Source organism: Macrobrachium rosenbergii, chromosome 17 (assembly GCF_040412425.1).
Source record: "Macrobrachium rosenbergii isolate ZJJX-2024 chromosome 17, ASM4041242v1, whole genome shotgun sequence".
NCBI lineage: Eukaryota > Metazoa > Arthropoda > Malacostraca > Decapoda > Palaemonidae > Macrobrachium > Macrobrachium rosenbergii.
The window spans coordinates 13,933,665-13,952,181 of record NC_089757.1 but is presented as its reverse complement, the minus strand read 5'-3'; the positions used below and the strand labels follow the sequence as shown (position 1 = coordinate 13,952,181).

Below are 18,517 nucleotides of genomic sequence, written 5' to 3'. Positions count from 1 at the left end.
CGAGTGACCTTGAACTATCATTCATGGAACACTTCAAATTTTCTATGGTATCAAAGCTCTTAATTTCCTTAGCGGACACTAACTTATCTTGGTACCCATTACTATACACTCGAATAGCAAGTGTTACCTTCAAGCTACTTGCCAGTGATATTTTAGTACTGCATTCTTCACCAGAATTGAGAAAAACTTAGGGCACTAGATGGGAAACAGCCCCCTTCTGCCATTTTTCTCACTTTATCACCCGAATGTTATCAAAACACTGAAGTTCACGGCATTCAACAGCAAAGGGTAAAAATGGCCACTAGGTTTGTTTTGCTTGGTACTACTAACCATAAATTTGGTTTTAGCAGTTCCAGATGCCAAGGTAACAAACTAAAGTAGCTATAATTGTTTAGACACACTTGCACTTTGCAGCAGTGCTCATATTTTTATGCAAAAAATTTTACTCATTTTAAACCATAAGTCACTAACCCTTTGCTTGTCCTATCTGTCCAAAAGTTAGAGCTGAGATAAAATTTAATTTTTTTTAAGTGTAATTAGTATAATGTGTTCATCATTTTAATTATAAATCCTACTACTACTAAAGGAGGTTAAATTTGGTTACAGCACAGGAAACAGATTTAATATAATGCGCCTAGAATTTCATGATATACAGTACTTCCGCTAGAGCTTGCAACATAAAAACAGAACACTAAAACCACCTAATAAATTATGTAGCACTATAATCTAGATTTTCAGGTATTTTTGAAAGGTAACTGTAAGTGTTTGCTAACATATTACAAGTATGAGAAAAATTAGCACGGCAGACTGTAGTTTATTGAGAATATGTTAATGGTAAACATCTGATATCAAAAGGACTTTAGTAATTAAACTTAATATAAGTTGCCCCTTCGAATGAAAGATTGTGTAAAGCAGCACTGCTTTGACAGAACCCCACTGGAGTGCTAAAATTTCCCCCTAAAAGTATGAACACCTACATAACATTCCCTCCTGGTATTCTCCAGTCAAGCTGTCCTTCTAGTAACTACTAACAGTCTGATTAAAAAAATTTAGGTAATTCCCAACATCAAGTTAAAAGGCTCTCCTAACAAAATATGCTACTGAAGCACAGTTTACATTCCATTATACAGTAAACTATTAAACTGCAGGAGGGCAGAGTTTCTAGGTCCTCTCACAAAAATGATGTCGTCCTACAATTACAACAATTACTGCAGCAGGGAATCTCACACTGAACGTTGAAGTATAGTTTCTATACCAAGCAATTCAAATACCCTTACAAGCTCTTTCAATATCTATGATGTTACCCCCAAAAATTTAAGCAGAAAGTCATAACTTAATAGGCAGAAGAAAATCTTAAAAACACCTGAATCAGAACACAGCAACAGAATATTATGCTGCAAGCAGTGAGCTGCAGAAAACCCAATAGTACCAAATATGGGTTGACTTCTATATATGTACACTTGCATACATGTGGTGAAGAATCAAACTTCAAAAATATAAGTTGTCAAGTTGAAACACTACACAAAAAACTACAATTTACACCTTAACTCTCAAACTTCCAAATCTACAGATATAATAATTTCCAAAAATAACTATGATTCCTTGTAACATAAATATATGTACAACAAATTCATATCTTTTCATCCCGTTATACACCATATCTACAGTGCTAATTGAACAGAAAGGGTTAATTATAGACCATCCATCAAGATATCTTATCTATTTTACACATCTTGCATAAAAACAATGAACAAATTCTTTTCTAAAATGCAAATACTCAAAAACATTTTACATGGCTAAATATAAGTCTTGTGATCTCTCAAAGCCAAAAAACACAGCACAGCACTACAATTTCATTTCTGCAAGTTCAAGGCAATACATAAGAGCAACAATAACTTACATATTTAAAAAAAATTCCTAATGTTAAAACATTGATATTTGTCTTTCAGTATTACATTAATAAAAATCTTGGAAGATGGCACAAAAGACTTATACTATGAAGAGCAGCATTAGAAGAATCTTTCCAATACATACGGTGCTGAAAAAAATATAGACAATTAAAAAACTTCTACAAAACTTAGCATTGTACTTACATTACACACAGGTATCTTGAATCACTCAAGTACCTTCATCAGATAAAAATGATATTCTCAGATAAAAGGTAGCCTAATAGTATTCTCTAAAATAATTAAAGAGCACTTTCGAAAAAAAATTATGCCTAGGACGATTTCTTAAAGCCTGAAAAACAAGATAATAGAGAACATAGCTAACTTGAGAATACTGCAACTCAACTGAATAATTCTATTAATACAAAAATGTTGTACAAATTCAACATACAACTTAAGTTTACCCAGTACCAATAAATAAAATATATTTTTATGTAGAGCCTATAAAGTACTGTATGTAATGATCTGGAATCATGAACTACTACAAAATAAGAAAATGCAATTGATCCACTGGAGCACTGAGATTCAAAATTATATATATATATATATACATATATATATATATATATATATATATATATATATATATATATATATATATATATATATATATATATATATATATAAATATAAATATACTGTATATATATACATATACACACACATATATATATATATATATATATATATATATATATATATATATATATATATATATATATATATATATATATATATATATATATATATATATATATACACACACACAGTAAACAACCAATATTTGCAGGGGATGCATACCACAACCCGCCAAGAATGTCTAAAATCCGTGAATACTTAGAACCCTTCTGAAAACACTTAGAACTGCCTACTTTGATACTTCAAACACACACAAAAAAAAACTAAAAATGCTTATACAGGTACAAAAAAACTAAAAATCCTTATACAGGTACAAAAAAAAACTAAAAATGCTTATACAGGTATTATCCTACTTCCGATGCGGTTAGGTTCCAAAAAACTCATCGTTTGTTGGAAAAAACATATCTCGAATATAGCCCAGCCTACACTAGGATATTCAGTACCATATATACATATATATGGTAGCCTAGCCTACACTATAAAATATACTCTATATTCATATATCATATTATACAAACATCATCATAACGAATATGCCTCTTTTCCACGGCTCTTTTAAAATGTTATGCTGTAATTCATTGTATCCAATAATATTGTATAGATTCTTATATTGCTTTTGTATTATAAATTGCGATCATAGCGATCAATGTTTTGGTTTGGAAATCGATTACAAGGTAAGTTTATTTTGCATTATTTAACTCAGTTCAGAGCACTGCTCTTGCTTCCAGTTAGCGTAAATGAACCTCTAGATACTTTATTAATATGGGGCAAGGTTATTTTTCGTTATACGAAGTGTTTTTGAGTCAAAATATAACAAATATGTCTGGTTGTGAAATTAATTTAGCTATAGTTTTTGTTAACAGATGACGGTCGTTTGGGAGCGTTTGTTTTGTGTTAAAAAAATCAAGATTCCGTTTGCTTTTTTCACTTGATTTCATCATAATACGAGCTTTATCTATTTATCATTTATCAGCGTGAAAATAGCAATAATATGTGTTCTTTCATGCCCAGTAGTTTTGATTAAAATACTTTCTCTCCAATTTTAATTACAGTCGAGTTTCATCCATGTTGCTGATGCATGATAACTTATGGTCATAAGCAGCTTGAACAGTGTTTTCTCAGCTTCAGCTACAACTTGCAGCTTGAATTTAACAGTATATTTCCTTGCTGATTTTTTATCCATACCGAATAAGGGTATAATGTAAAAATATATCAATTGTATTCTACTTAACGTCATTTGTACTAAAACTACAATACTTGTTTACTACTGAGCGATGGTTGAAATACCAGCAAAACAGCTTCAGTGATAAGCAAAACAACAGTTTATCATTCAGTTGTTTGTGGCTGTGTTCAGTTGTTTGTGGCTGTATACATTTGCGCAAGAGTGGAAAGTTACTAACGAAACTTTTATCGTTCTCTCTTACTTTTACAACTAGGAGATGGGATAAAGAGATGGAGGAAAAGAAGTCGGTCGATTGTAATTTGGTCTCTCTCGCTGCCTGTGCCCGTGTGAAATCTAAAAATATTTTATAAATATTGTTGTATCGGTATTAGCTGCTTATCCCACTGCAAAATCGAATTACCGTATGGCGAATTATCATAACTCGAGTACTACCTGGGTACCTGAGTATTTTAATAGTTTTATCACAAAAAGTGCATTTAGTCATGAAAATGAGATGAAAATACAGTACTTAGTGAATATTTCTCAGTGAAAAATACTGGGAATGTTCCATAGAGAAACCCGCTAATAGAAGTCCATAAATTGTGAGACCGAGAATACGGGGGTTTACTGTATATATATGTATACTATATATATATATATATATATATATATATATATATATATATATATATATATATATATATATATATATATATGTATACTATATATATATATATATATATATATATATATATATATATATATATATATATATATATATATATATATATATATATATATATATATATATATATATATATATATATATATACATACAGGCAGTCCCGGTTTATCGGTAGGGGGTTCGTTCTGACAGCGTGACAACCAAAAATCGCTGATACCCAAAAATTGGCAATTTTTGGCACTTATTAGTGCTGAAAAGCACCGAAAATTGCCAATTTTCAGTTATTGGTACCTCTGTTAGGTATGTATCAGCGCCAATACCCAATTATTGGCACCAGTAAGTGGAAATCAGGGATTTTCGGTGACAAAAATTGCCAATTTTTGTCGCTAGACAAACCCCGTGAAACCGGATTGCCGATAACCAGGGACTGTCTGTATACAGGCAGTCCCTGGTTATTGGTGGGCTCGGTTATCAGCGATCCCAATTTTTGGTGCTTGTCTAGCTATGAAAATCAGTGATTTTCGGTGCCGATATCCTCTTATCAGGGCTGATAATCGTGTATTGGCGCCAGTACATAAATAACACGAGGTGCTAACTGAAAATCAGCGATCTTCAGCTATTGGCAATTTTCACTTATTTTTGGCGAATTATAGGTACAGTAATAAAAAAAGTTCTATCATGACTAACTTTAACTGGTGACACGGAAGCTTTATTTTAGGCGTGAGGCTTTTTCATCATATGATACAAGTACAACTCTTGAGCTTTATGATGACATCAAAATTATTAACGTAGAATGAAAGATATGGTTATACGGAATGATAAAAAAAATTACTGCTTTGCAAATTTGCATGGCCCATAAAGGCAGCGAATCTTCCATAGACCCTGACAAGGCTGGTATTACAAGAAAATTAATATACTACAATTAAGGATCTTACACACTGAACATCAAATTATGATGTCTGCAAAATTATGTTTTGGTACCTGACATATGTATGATGTAATGTAATACTGTATAAAATCTAGGCCAAAAGCCAAGCACTGGGAACTATGAGATCATCTAGCAAAAATGTATAACTTCAACAGTGAAACTTACTCTCTGAGTACTCTGACCAAGGATGCCCCAAACCATGTAGCATCCTCATTACCTATTGCTGGCCATGTCTACAACCATAAATACATCTCAAATCCTAGCAAGATTGAATTACAAGTCCCTCAAAAAATTCAATTTGAGAAGCAGACTTCTAAAAGTTATAGTTCTCTCACTGCCTAGGATAGGACTGTTAGCTTGTTGATCAGGGAATTTAGTAAAGGCAGTGTTTGGCAATTTGAAGCTCTACCTTTTATGCTAGGGGTCTAAAACAAACTAATTTAAAATTAATTTAAATGTCAGGCTACTTTTGGTCTAGTACAGCAACTTTGTAAGGTTATAGTCTTTGCTAGCCTAGTGGTCCACACCAATTAAAAATATTCTGATGCTAGCAGACTGAACATCCCTCAGTTTTAGAAGTTCAGGTCCCACCGAGCTGTACTCTATATAATTACATATCCCAAGAAAAAACCCTGGAAATAATGAATAGCAGCATCAAAAATGCAAACTCAGCAATACCTAATATGAACCATAAAATAAAATAAGCAATGAACTGAGACATGCAAATAGATTTCTCCTGGTACTGAATACTGTACCTATCTTGACAGCTAATACAAATACTGTACTGTAACTGGTTTTAAATCCAATTAGCATTTAAAATTTCAAAGATTGGTTTGGTTAGACTATTACTATAAAGTGCAATCTAACTTCTTCCAAGGAAACAGGCATAGTTTACAAGTAAAGATTTGTTAACAAACAGCTACTTTGTAATATCTGAAAATTAAGCTAATTAAAATACTGCTTAATGAGCAATGTTTTCACCTACATTAATTCATGGAAAATGACTATCGGATATTCAAGGGATTACATACCAGCACGTATTAGAGCAACAGTAGCTACAAAGGTAGCTACATTTGAATAAACTACCAATCTTGCCAAACGGTCCTCTTCCATTGCTTTTCTTTTCTCCTCTGCTGGATCCATTCTGGGCCCACCAAGACGGAACATCTGTTGGAGCAAAATTTTTCTAGTAAAAACTGACAGCATATGCCAGTAAGTCAACATAAATGTACCTGTAAATGGTACTCCTCACCACGGGCAGTAACTACTGAAATAATCATACCTCTAATACTAGTGTTTCACATGTATCTTTTTGTTAATCAACAATGCTACAGATACACAATTTGGCACAGCAAACTGGAAATTATACATATTAACTTTTGAAGTTATTAATCCAAACAGAATTTACTAGTTTTTCCCCCCCCTCAACCAAATCAAAATTCCATGTGATCCTAAATAAATTACTGTGTTAATTGGTTAAGTGCTTATTAACTTTTTATTACCAGATTTATACAAAAAAGTTGCATACTGCTTGCTTAGACAGAACAACCACATAAACAGTTACTCAACAGTCTTAACGTAATATGAAGTGAATGGGACTGACAACATTAATTGCATATTATCAAGCATTAGTTTCCATATTGTAAACATGAAAAAATATCAATTTAAAGAGAAATTTATATTTTTCCTAACATACAAACCCACATCATCATATGATCAGGACATCCTTGGGTGCGCATGTGCAAGACAGCCGTGAATAGACTTGCTTTGAAGAATACCACTAGCTACTTAAGGGCCATGCAGGACTCTCTGACTCAAAAAGTGAGTAATACAATCCACAGAATTACAAAAAACAGATGGCATGCTGAACAAGCAATAATATCCTATTGCTGTACTTGGGTATTAGCTGAATTAACTTTTAGTTAAGTGATAGGCCTTTACACAAACCAAGGTTTCTTCAAGCTTGACTGTACCACATCTGTAAACCTTTCCATTTTCCATTATCCTCAATTTAATGTAAAGTTTTCACTTTACAAGCTCAAAAACAAAAACTCCCCTCTATTCTCTCAATCTTAAGAACTTTGTCTGAATTTCCATCTCATCAGTTATCACCTGTGTTTCTCCATGATGACCTGTGCTTTCACACTTGTCAGCATTCTACCTCTTGTATTATCTAACAATTAACTATTTGCTTTTCCTCCAGTGCCCAAAACACCAATTCACTTGAACCACAGAAAACATTTTTGATCTTCCTACCACACTTCTCCCAATTCTGCGTTCTTAAATAATTTTTCTTTTCTAATGCCTGAATCTACACTGAAAAACTTGTCTTTAACAGGATATTTTGCTGTTCACAAGTCAAGTATAGTAGCCCCTCAATTACCTACATTCAGGCTCGCCAAACCCTGGATATGCTATGAAAAGGCACTAAAAATAGTTCATATAATCCAAAGAATTAAAAATTATTCATAATTTTAAATACAGTAAGTATTAGGAGATGGGTAAGATGGTGGTAGGAAGGAGCAGGAGCCGACCTCCTACAACCCATCTCTGAAAGACAGCGTTAGTTTTCTCTGGCCCAGGTAAAATATGAGGGGCTAGCTAGTATATGTTAAGACTGCAGATTTGTTAGTTATGAAAAATGACATTTTATAATAAAACTAAAGTTTTATATATACTTACCAAGTAATTACATAGCTATAGTTTCCTCTTACACTGCAGCTTAAATTAAAAAATTTGCAGGTAATGCTTCTAAGTTTAGTGAAGATGACTGGTCCTGCCCACTCACAGGAATACCAGGAACGACTTAGCAGACAACCTCAGTCTGCTTATGCCATATGTCCATCAGAGGGAGGGCTCCAATCATGTAGTTACTTGGTTAGTATATATAAAACTATTTTATTATAAAAATGTCCATTTTTATATAAGTAACTTACCAAGTAATTGCACAGCTGATTCCCACATTGACAGGAGGTGAGATACATGGACATACTCTACTCCAAAACATTAAGACATGTAATGAACTTGAAATAGAAAAAGTTCCTAGCAATGAAAACAATGCTTGTTGTTCCTTATAAGTTAAGAGAGTCTGCAGTTGAAAACTGCCTGAGGTTGGTGCTCAACTTCACCTGTAGCGATGTGGCGGTATAACCAGGAGTGTCTGCTACTAAAGTGGGAGTTGTAGCCAAGGAGTACTCTGATGGCTAGCAAAGCATCAGTGGAAGTTATACAGCTCAGGGAGTTATCCAATGGCTAGCAAAACTAATAAGTGCCCTTGCCTTGGGCACAGCACCGATATAAACACAACCAGACAAGACTGTCATTTGCACTGAAATAAAGACCATGACCCATTCACTGACACTGCTGGGTGCTTTAGGTATATTGTACCCCTGGCTCTCACAAATCTCAACACCTTACAACAAGGTGAACAGATAGGAGAAAATCCTATGCTTCCGTCTGCAATGCCATGCCAGTTTACTAATAATGATTGCAAGGTACTGCAAGAACCTAATGCTGTTTTAATTCCTTCGAAAAGTGAGAAGTGAAGATTGATTACACTTCCAGAGGGTCAATTGCAGACTGGACATCAGGGGCACACAGTACCTGAAAACTAATGAGGTAGAGGCAATTCTAGCTTCTTAGCTTTCCTTTAACAGGTAGGCAAATCATTCTCCTGAAACTGAGAGTGTCTCAAAACTGAGCATGCATCTCATACAACATAGTTCACTGAAGATGAAGGACAATGCATTCATAAACCGAGGGCAAGACAGGATCTTGTCTGGACACTCTAAGGATGGATGGCCTTCTGATTAAAAGCTTTTTCAGGTAGCACCTGAAAGCTCAAACTAGACATTTCGCTCATTCTCCCAGAGCCAGGGACATCCAACAATCACTTAAGGGAGGAAGCACAGATCTTGTTCACAGACTGTGTCTCCCAGAGCAGAATCTGCTTACTTGTCTATAGTCTGAAGCTCACTAACTCAATTAGCATTTGCTAGGGCTACAAGGAACAGAGTTTTCTAGTTACATTAATTGCTGTGGGACGGAAAGGCTCAACAGAGGGGCCTGTTAACTACTCAAAAGGTATGTCCAAATTCTAATATACGGAGTAGACTCCTCTCTGCCTTGGAAGTCTTGAAAGACTTCCTGGGTAGCTAAGATCTTGGTTAGAAGATAAAACTAGACCTTTGTGTTTACACACTAAGCCTAGCATTGCTTTATGCCCCTTGAAGGTGGAAGAAGAGAGCCCCCTTGGCGGTCCTCAGATGTAGGAGGAGTTCCATTATCAGAGCTAAAGAGGAATTCGCAGACGAAATGTTATAGCTGTTACACCATCGATGGAAGACTGTCTACTTAGATTGGAGAACTTGGCAAGAAGACTGCCGTCTGCATCTTGCAACAGTCTCCACAGTCGCTTGAAAAGTTCACTTCTTCCAAGCAAGCTCGTGGACAGTCTAAATCTGTCCAAGAAAAGAGTCGTCCACCCTTTAGTGGTATCTTTTGAAGTGAGGTTGTCTGAGTAGAAATGGATTGTGGAAGGGGTCATGAAGAGTCCACCAACAACCATATCTGGTTCAGGAACCAATATTCGTGGTCCAGAACAGGGCTGAAAGTGTCATTGTTATGTTGCGATGAACCTGAAAACTTGTCCAGCCCTTCCTTGACCATGTCAAACAGTGGAAGAGCTTGGAGGTCCAGGTTGAAACGATCTTGCAGAGAGGAGTCTGTTGCCCAGGCTAGAAAATTCCTTTAAGGATGCAGACAGTCAAGATTGGCCTGCCCCACAATGGCACATATCCCAACAGTTCAGGGGATTCAAGGTCCACTTGAGAGTAAGAGTGAGTTTCTGACGGCTCAGTTCAACCACCAGAAATTCTAGTAGGACCATAAAAACCATTCTCATCATCCATAGAAAAACCCTCTTGTTGCTTGGTGGCGAGAGTTGATGTAAAAAGTAAGGACTGTGATCTTGTCTAAAGGCATACCGCAGTCTATGAGTGAGCGAGGATCGAGAAGGAATTAAGTCTTATGCCATATATATCGAAGCCTAAATTCTCGCACTTGAAGACCCTGCCTCGTAGGACAGGTCCGAGATATCTTTCAGGGTCTGTATGTGGACATGAAATGAAATATCCTACATATCCAGAAACTACACCCAACTGCCCTGGAGAGTGGACAACAGGACTGTTCGGTTGGTCCCTGCAGACGAACAAACTTGTAGAACCTCGTGCAGACTCGCAGACAACTAAGTGAGACAATGCCTTGCGTGGACTCAATGACACCTTGTACAGACTAACACCATGTGTGGAACTGGACTTGATTAAAAACCAATATCTGACATGCTTATAGGAACTTGGAAAGTCCATAAGATACACAAAAGACTGGCCATGGGTAACAATGGTCTTGAATACAAGCAGGAGTGAAGACTTCTGTTGCAGGACTAATGCTGTCTAATCTATCCTTGGGCAAAAAAAACCTTTATAATGACACACTCAAGCAAATACAATTAGCTAAAAATTAAGAAATACTGCTATGTCCACGTACGGTAATTATGTTGATCCAGATGGAAATGACATCTCAACAATTTAAATTAAGTATGAATGTGTTCTCGGTCAACTCTGCCCTTAATCACTGCAACCTGTCTTAGGCAATTAGCATGGATACCAAGAACATTATAAGAGGCAGATTAGAACAGTTACAGACTACTGCTCACCAGTATGATCCTCACACCCAAATATACCCATAAGAATCTGTTTAGAGGGTGTACTAGTTTCACAAAATAAGATAATACCTTGTGCTAGAATGAAGGCAATGAGCTATCAGCAACCAGGTAATGCACGAGCACAAATTCTCTAAACATCTGCAAAATGAAAAGGGCTTTGTTTCCAATCTCCCAAAATATGTTAAATCCTAAAACCTTTGCCTCTCAATTCTACCACAATCTTAGAATAGATCCTACACCCCAAGAAAAGTAGAACCAATCAGCAATCCTCTTGTAAAATCTCACACTGCAATTACTTCATTATCTACAACTATTCTGGATTACAAAGATGCCTAATATATGCCCCTGGTAGGAACAGCCACCCTAGTTAGGCTAAGTTAAGTAAGGGGGACAAAAAGGGGAAAAGCCTCCTCCCCAGGTAAGGTATATCACCCAAGGTTTGGATACAGATGGTTAGATTTACCACTGAAATCACTACTGCCAGTTATCTATCTTGTGATTGTACAATTGCACACACTAACCATTATACTGCACCTTAAAGATGGCACTTACCACTTTATCACACATGCAAATAGGCAACCTAAGATAATAGCAGTGATCAAGTTTTCACTTCATACTTAAAATGAGAAATTTGCAAAACTGGCTAACACAGCTATATACTGTAATTAGGGTATGACCGGTTAAATTTAATAAATAACATCCTCTCCCAATAATGTAAAAGTATCTGAGAGAAGAAATTAAGTTTTTTCTTATGCCATTACCTTCTCAAATTATCATCAACAAATTGGCAGACTGATAATCACTAGTATGTATTCTAAGATGGCTGTAAAGTTTACTGTGATCATGGTCAGATTAAGGACTGCAGCACCTAAGGTTATGTTAGGGATGGGAAGGTTAGGTTAGACTATGATGTAAACTTCAGTTTGTTAAATTTTTATCCTTTATTCATTTTTTACATTTTTGATATATACCCACAGACCAACTAAATATGGGAAGGCACAAGAGGGAGAATACCTATACATATATCTACCACGGGAACTCGTCAAACCTAACCTTTCCTAGAATGCTGTGTCTTGACCTAACTAGACCTTACCTTCCTAACCTCATTTAGGGCACTGTGCCCTGACCTGGCAAAGGGGGCTTCAACCCCACTGGACCCCCTCAAGTAACACTAGACATTAGAATCAATGGACAATGCTCCCATTCGGAAGTATGTTAGACCCTCATCCCGTCCTTCTGCAAACTACTCAAATCTTGAAGAGCACAAGGAGAATAACTAAAGATATACCTACCAGTATTTTACCAAATCATGGAAGGCACAAGAAGAGGAATAACTAAATACATACCTAACAGTATTGTAACAAATCTTGGAAGGAGGGGGGAAAAGTAAACACATAACTACCAGTATCTTACCAAATCTTGGAAAGCACAAGAAGGGTTATAACTAAAATATACCTACCAGTATTTTATCAAATCTTGGAAGGTCCAAGAGGGGTTTAACTTTTACCAAATCTTGAAGGCACAAGGGTCGATTAACTAAATACCTACATACCTACCAGTATTTTAGCAAATCATGGAAGGCAATAGAAGGGGAATAACTAAATACATACCTACCAGTATTTTACCAAATCTTGGAAGGCACAAAAGGGGTAGGCTATATCTAAATATATCTAACAGTATTTTACCAAATCTTGGAAGGCACAAGAAGGGGAATAACCACTAAATACATAATTCCCAGTATTTGACCAAATCTTCAAAGGCAAAAGAGGGGGAATAACTAAATACATGCCAACCAGCATTTTACCAAATCTTGGAAGGCACAAGAAGGGGTTTAACTATATACATACCTACCAGTATTTTACCAAATCTTGGAAGGCACTAAAGTGGGAATAACTAAATACATATCTACCAGCACTTTACCACATCTTGGAGGGCAAAGATGGGGAATAGCTAAATACATAACTACCAGTATTTTACCAAATCTTCGAAGGCGAAAAAAGGAGAACAGCCAAATACATACCTACCAGTATTTTAACATATCTTGAAAGGCACAAGAAGGGAAATAACTAAATAAATACCTTGGAAGGCAAAAAGAAGGGAATAACTAAATTATTTTTTACCAAATCTTGGAAGGGATACATGGGGGAATAGGCTAACTAAATTCATACCTACCAGTACTTTACCAAATCTTGGAAGGGATAAGAGGGGGAATAGACTAACCAATTTTACACCAACCAATACTTTACCAAATCTTGGAAGGGATAGGGGGGGAATAACTAAATATAGTCTACCAGTGTTTTACCAAATCTTGGAAGGCAAAATAAGGGGAACAACTAAATAAATACCTACCAGTACTTTAACAAATCTTGGAAGGGATACGAGGGGGAATAACTAAATATATACCTACCAGTACTTTGCCAACTCTTGGAAGGCAAAAGAAGGGAATAACTGAATAAATACCTACCAGTATTTTACCAAGTCTTGGATGGGATAAGAGGGGAATAGTCTAACTAAATTCATACCTACCAGTACTTTGCCAAATCTTGGAAGGGATAAGAGGGGGAATAGGCTAACTAAGTTCATACCTACCAGTACTTTACCAAATCTTGGAAGGGATAAGAGGGGGAATAACTAAATACAGCCTACCAGTATTTTACAAAATCTTGGAAAGCAAAAGAAGGGGAACAACTAAATACATATCTACCATTATTTTAGCAATCTTGGAAGGCAAAAGAAGGGGAATACCTAAATACATACCTACCAGTATTTTACCAATTCTTGGAAGGCAAAAGAAGGGGAATACCTAAATAGAGAATCATAAGGACTCCTGAATAAATTAAAAAACCAGAATCATTCAAAACAACAGGATTTCTACAAATAATTCAGGCAAAATACTAATTTACCAAAACTAGTGATCAAAGGTGACTTGCTTGCTAATGGAGGATGATGGAACACTGGACTGCTTTCAAGAGTATTCACACAGGCATAATTCATTTTGGTAGGACTAAATATTAGCTCCAAGTCGGGTATTACCTTGGAAACTGACTTTTTCTATAGCATTTTGTTTGCTTATTAAGAATTTACTGTTATTTTTTGTTGCTAGACTGTAATTACCCTGTAATTAATCTCAGAACTGATTGTATTTTTGCAATTGTGCATGCACAGCATTATAAGGGAATTTTTGGTAAACAGTGAATTTCTAAAAATTTAACTTTTTCTACAGGTTTTTGGTTGCTAATTATGGATTTACCTTCAATTTTTGTCGCACAACTGTAATTAACCACAGAACTTCATCCAACAAGCTAGGGGACCTGATGGGAAAGTGGGGTTATGGGTGGGGTATATATATCTGGGACAGGGTGGTTTGCTCCCCTGCTTGTTACTATTCTACAATTTAGGGGACCCCTAAGGAAAGCGGGTTATGGGTGGGGTATATATACATCTGGGACAGGGTGATTTGCTCCCCTGCTTGTTACTATCCTACAATTTAGGGGACCCCTAGGGAAAGTGGGGTTATCAGTAGGGCAGACCACAGGGGTGAGAAGGCGATCAGATTTTACTGTACACGGCATTACACAGACGAAAAACCCTTACAGAAATATCAAAAGTGGAGTTTCCTTCCGCGGGGCCCCCGCCTAAGTAAACACGGCCTACTAGGTTAGGTTAGGTTGGGTACGTTAGGTTAGTAAGGTTCCTTTTATGATAGATTTCCTTAGCCAATCAATTCTTGAACACATGGCTCCCCAATATCACTCGTATTCGCGGACCGGTTTCATTCAGTCCGTGCGGAACGAATACTTAGAAAAGCCTTTTCTTGTAAACCATGGGATATAAAAAACAACTCGACCACTTGTCTGCTTCTTCCACAACCATGACAACTCTAGCAGGTGACATTTCATTCAGGACACCTAAATCTGATCATCTTTACTATTACTTAGCTACAGCCATCTAAATAGTTTAAGCTTGGCACAGGCTGTTTTCGAAATAGGCTACACTCTGTAGCCTACCCGTTGGAAGTTAGGGTAGTCCATCCTCTAGTGAACTGCTGAAGAGCAGCACCTTACTAAATCTGTACCCTAGCCGTACATATTCATCACAAAAATCGGTTAAGAGGTTTAGCGCTTGGCAAAGCACGACTCTATTAAACAGAGCAATTCTATTTCCCCTATGCGCTCGTTCTACGTTCTTTTCGACAATTGTTACAGCAGACTAATGCTACCGTTCCTAAATGCTTATTTCCGGTTGACTTACCCTAATTAATAAGTGAAGTTAGTCAAGTTACTCTTCAGTTGGGCTACTACCCAAATGATACTCTTCGGCTCTTAGCGTAGTAATAGTAGTAGTAGCAGCGGGGCCTCAAATCAGACAATAGACCTGGGAACATGGTTGAGGATAATCCCTACAAAAGCGCCTCAATTTGTTTACACGAACTACTCCTTGGTTCCTGCAAGTTATTCAGTTATTTTTACATTGACTACACATGTTTCTTTATGTTTCCTATATCTGAAAAGCGATGAATGTTTAACCATTACCAGTTTCGAATATCAAAAACAGTAGGTAAATGCTTTGGCGCATGGTTAAGTCTGGCTCCCCAACAAACCCCGGGTACATGTGCTCTACGGAGATCGCATCTTAAAAAATTTTCGTTGTCATCTACCTGTAAATTAGAGATTTTCATTCTTAAATGTTCACAGTTTCCTTAAAATTTCTTTGAGGAGTCAGTTTTAAACGAGTTTTATTTTGGTTATGTTTTTTTTTTTTTTACATCACAGAATGAACAATTTAGTTTAGCAGTCTACCAACCCATGATCAAAAGTACCTGTACTGAGAATAAAATGAATACCGTGCTAACCCTTATTAGGAAAAACTGGTAAATTAAATATTAATCACTGCTGACATCAGTAAAATTTAACCAGTAAAACTTAAGAGTTAAATGTTGTAGCGTTAGGTAGTTTAGGAATCAAGCGCAGTAAATGCTTAAATGGGAAATTTTGAGTACTGTAAATACATTTGCGGAAGAAAATATTCACTACCTGGCTCATCTTTGCCTTTTACAATACAGAATGTCCTTGACTTCAGAACACAAACTTTGTCAAGTGTTTACGGCAGGAATTCTAGGCTATTTTCTAAATTTATAACATTTTCGATACAAATTATGAAGTGAACTATGTACTTGTGCATATTAGGAAAAACTGCCAAGCTAAGGACCTATGGTAATACACAAACGAATCCGTGTAACTCAGTTTTATAGCATGACAAAAACGTTCAAGCTTTTTCATAAAATGTGTAGCTTCGTTGCCAATTCTGTGCTACAGTGCACGTTTTTTTTCTATATTCCTGTACAACTTATTTCCAGTTCGCTGGTTCAGGGATAATACTTTAAAAATCTGCAGTTAGCTTTCCAAGACCTCTGCTATCTTAAGATTAAAGGAGAATGTTCAAGAGCCCCGATATTACACGTTACTGTACTAGGGTTTGAAACCGTTTGCTAACATTTTACAAAACGCGATGCTTATCTTACGTTTTACACGACTTCTTGTGGTTTATGTTTCGGATATTTTCTGAGACTATTTTCCAAATTGGCAGTTACGTTTCACGAGTTTCACTATCTAGGAATTTTAAAAGAAAAAACTACTGACGTAATCCATTCAAATGAGATATTTGAATGTATTACAGGCTTGACAGATTTTGTCTAAACTTTCGTCCTTGAAAGTATTTTTGCAACTAGTTTACCTGGCAGCTTAGTATTTATACTTATGAAGCTTAGTCTTACTTAATACTGTTTTGCTGCATTTAAGAAAATTTCTTTGATACTAAAATTTCAATACAGTTCCGACATTATGTACTTTTCGTTTAGCTACTTTACTTACTGTTCAATTTGCCCTTATCCCACACTTCACTGACCCTTCCCTTCAGCTGTAGTCTCGTGAGAATCAGAATTGATGAAACTTATTTTAGAATTCTTTATATCACGCTAAATTATTGGTTAACCAATTAAAAATTCTAGGCTGTGTATTCTCTCATCACCTTTCATTCACACTTTTTGGAAACAAACTGGTGATATAGCAGTCAACACATACCACACTAAAGTTAAACTTTCCCCTCCGTATTCTCTAAATACTCTCACGTGTCTAATTTCTGTTAAACTTCCCATCTACCCGTATTATCTTGTTACGAGCTTAGGTACTTTGTGGCTAATGGAATTATTCGCATAATTCATTGTGCATATTATGTATACCTTCAGCACCACCGCACTAACCTACAATATTAATTGACAAGCATTTTTCATAACTCCCCTTGCAAGTAGTCCTTGTTACAAGTTCTGAACTTTTTCTCCAAAAAGTGCATTCATGCAAGAGAACAGAACCTATCAATTTAATTACCACACTTAAACCAATCCTTATATTTGGAGGGGTTACTTTGATCTGTTCAGAAATCTATTCAGGTTCTACATACGTAATTAGGTTTTTAGATTTCAGTTATTAACAGTCTGATACTTTGATTGCATAGTGTGCATCGACTGTTCAACTCATCTATAGTCTTTCATATGTAATAGTATTATTCATGCACCCACGTGGCTAGTTTTATTCTCTATTAAAGGTACAGCCAAATACTGTAGCATCTATCTATACCCCCAGATGTTCATCCTTCCATGAGATTCTTAGCCCTGGGACTCCAGTCTCCTTTCAACCAAGGTCCACCTTGCTGTCAAAAATCTCCCCAGTCCTTGCTGCCATGAATGATTAAAATATTGCCGAATTTAATCTGCATAGCAAGACAACGGGTCTACTACTGTCTAAGGGATCATGTGAATCATTTTAACGTAGTCCCAGTGGAGCCGGTCAGTAAAAATCAACTTCACCCCAACACAATTGTTAATGACTCCAGAAAGCTAACTTGTTTATCTACGACAACTGGCTATGAATATGAAGACACTAAGCTATTTAGTATTGCTCCAAATCAATCCCTTCAGACTGCAATGGGCATCGAGCTTTTTAAAGGGCATGATGAACGTACATAAACTTTTACGATCTTTCGACCAAGGAGTAATGATACTTGTAGCGTCAGGATGAGTCCCTACATAGCATCAATAGGCTAGATAGCTTGACATTAAGATAAATGTGGGATCCTCAATCATTTAAAAATTCACTGAAGGCAGGTAATACGGTCGAGTAGGAACGGTAAAACCAAACAAGGACAACTAGGCAATAAATGGTATGGTAAGAATGGAAGTAGCCTACTATTAAAAATTAGCCTACCATCTGCATTTCTACGCTGCTCAAGAAAACCGCTATGTTCCAGCCCACACCATGAAGTCTGCCGTAACCTGAATTTTACTAAACCTACGGTAAATAAAAAAACTTACTCTTCCCAGGCGGAACACTACTTAGTCGGTGACAGCTTAACGGTGACTAACCGGCGATAGTCAAGTACT

At 36.2% G+C, this 18,517-nt stretch overlaps 1 long non-coding RNA gene across 1 annotated transcript; it reads right to left on the bottom strand.

The window, feature by feature from the left end:
- Positions 1–1,705: 1,705 nt before the first annotated feature.
- On the bottom strand, positions 1,706–15,490 carry LOC136847751 (uncharacterized). The gene is made up of 3 exons (XR_010855822.1): positions 15,334–15,490; positions 6,392–6,527; positions 1,706–2,038 (listed from the first exon to the last, which is right to left on the bottom strand). It is a non-coding gene; the product is annotated as an uncharacterized lncRNA (long non-coding RNA).
- Positions 15,491–18,517: the final 3,027 nt, after the last annotated feature.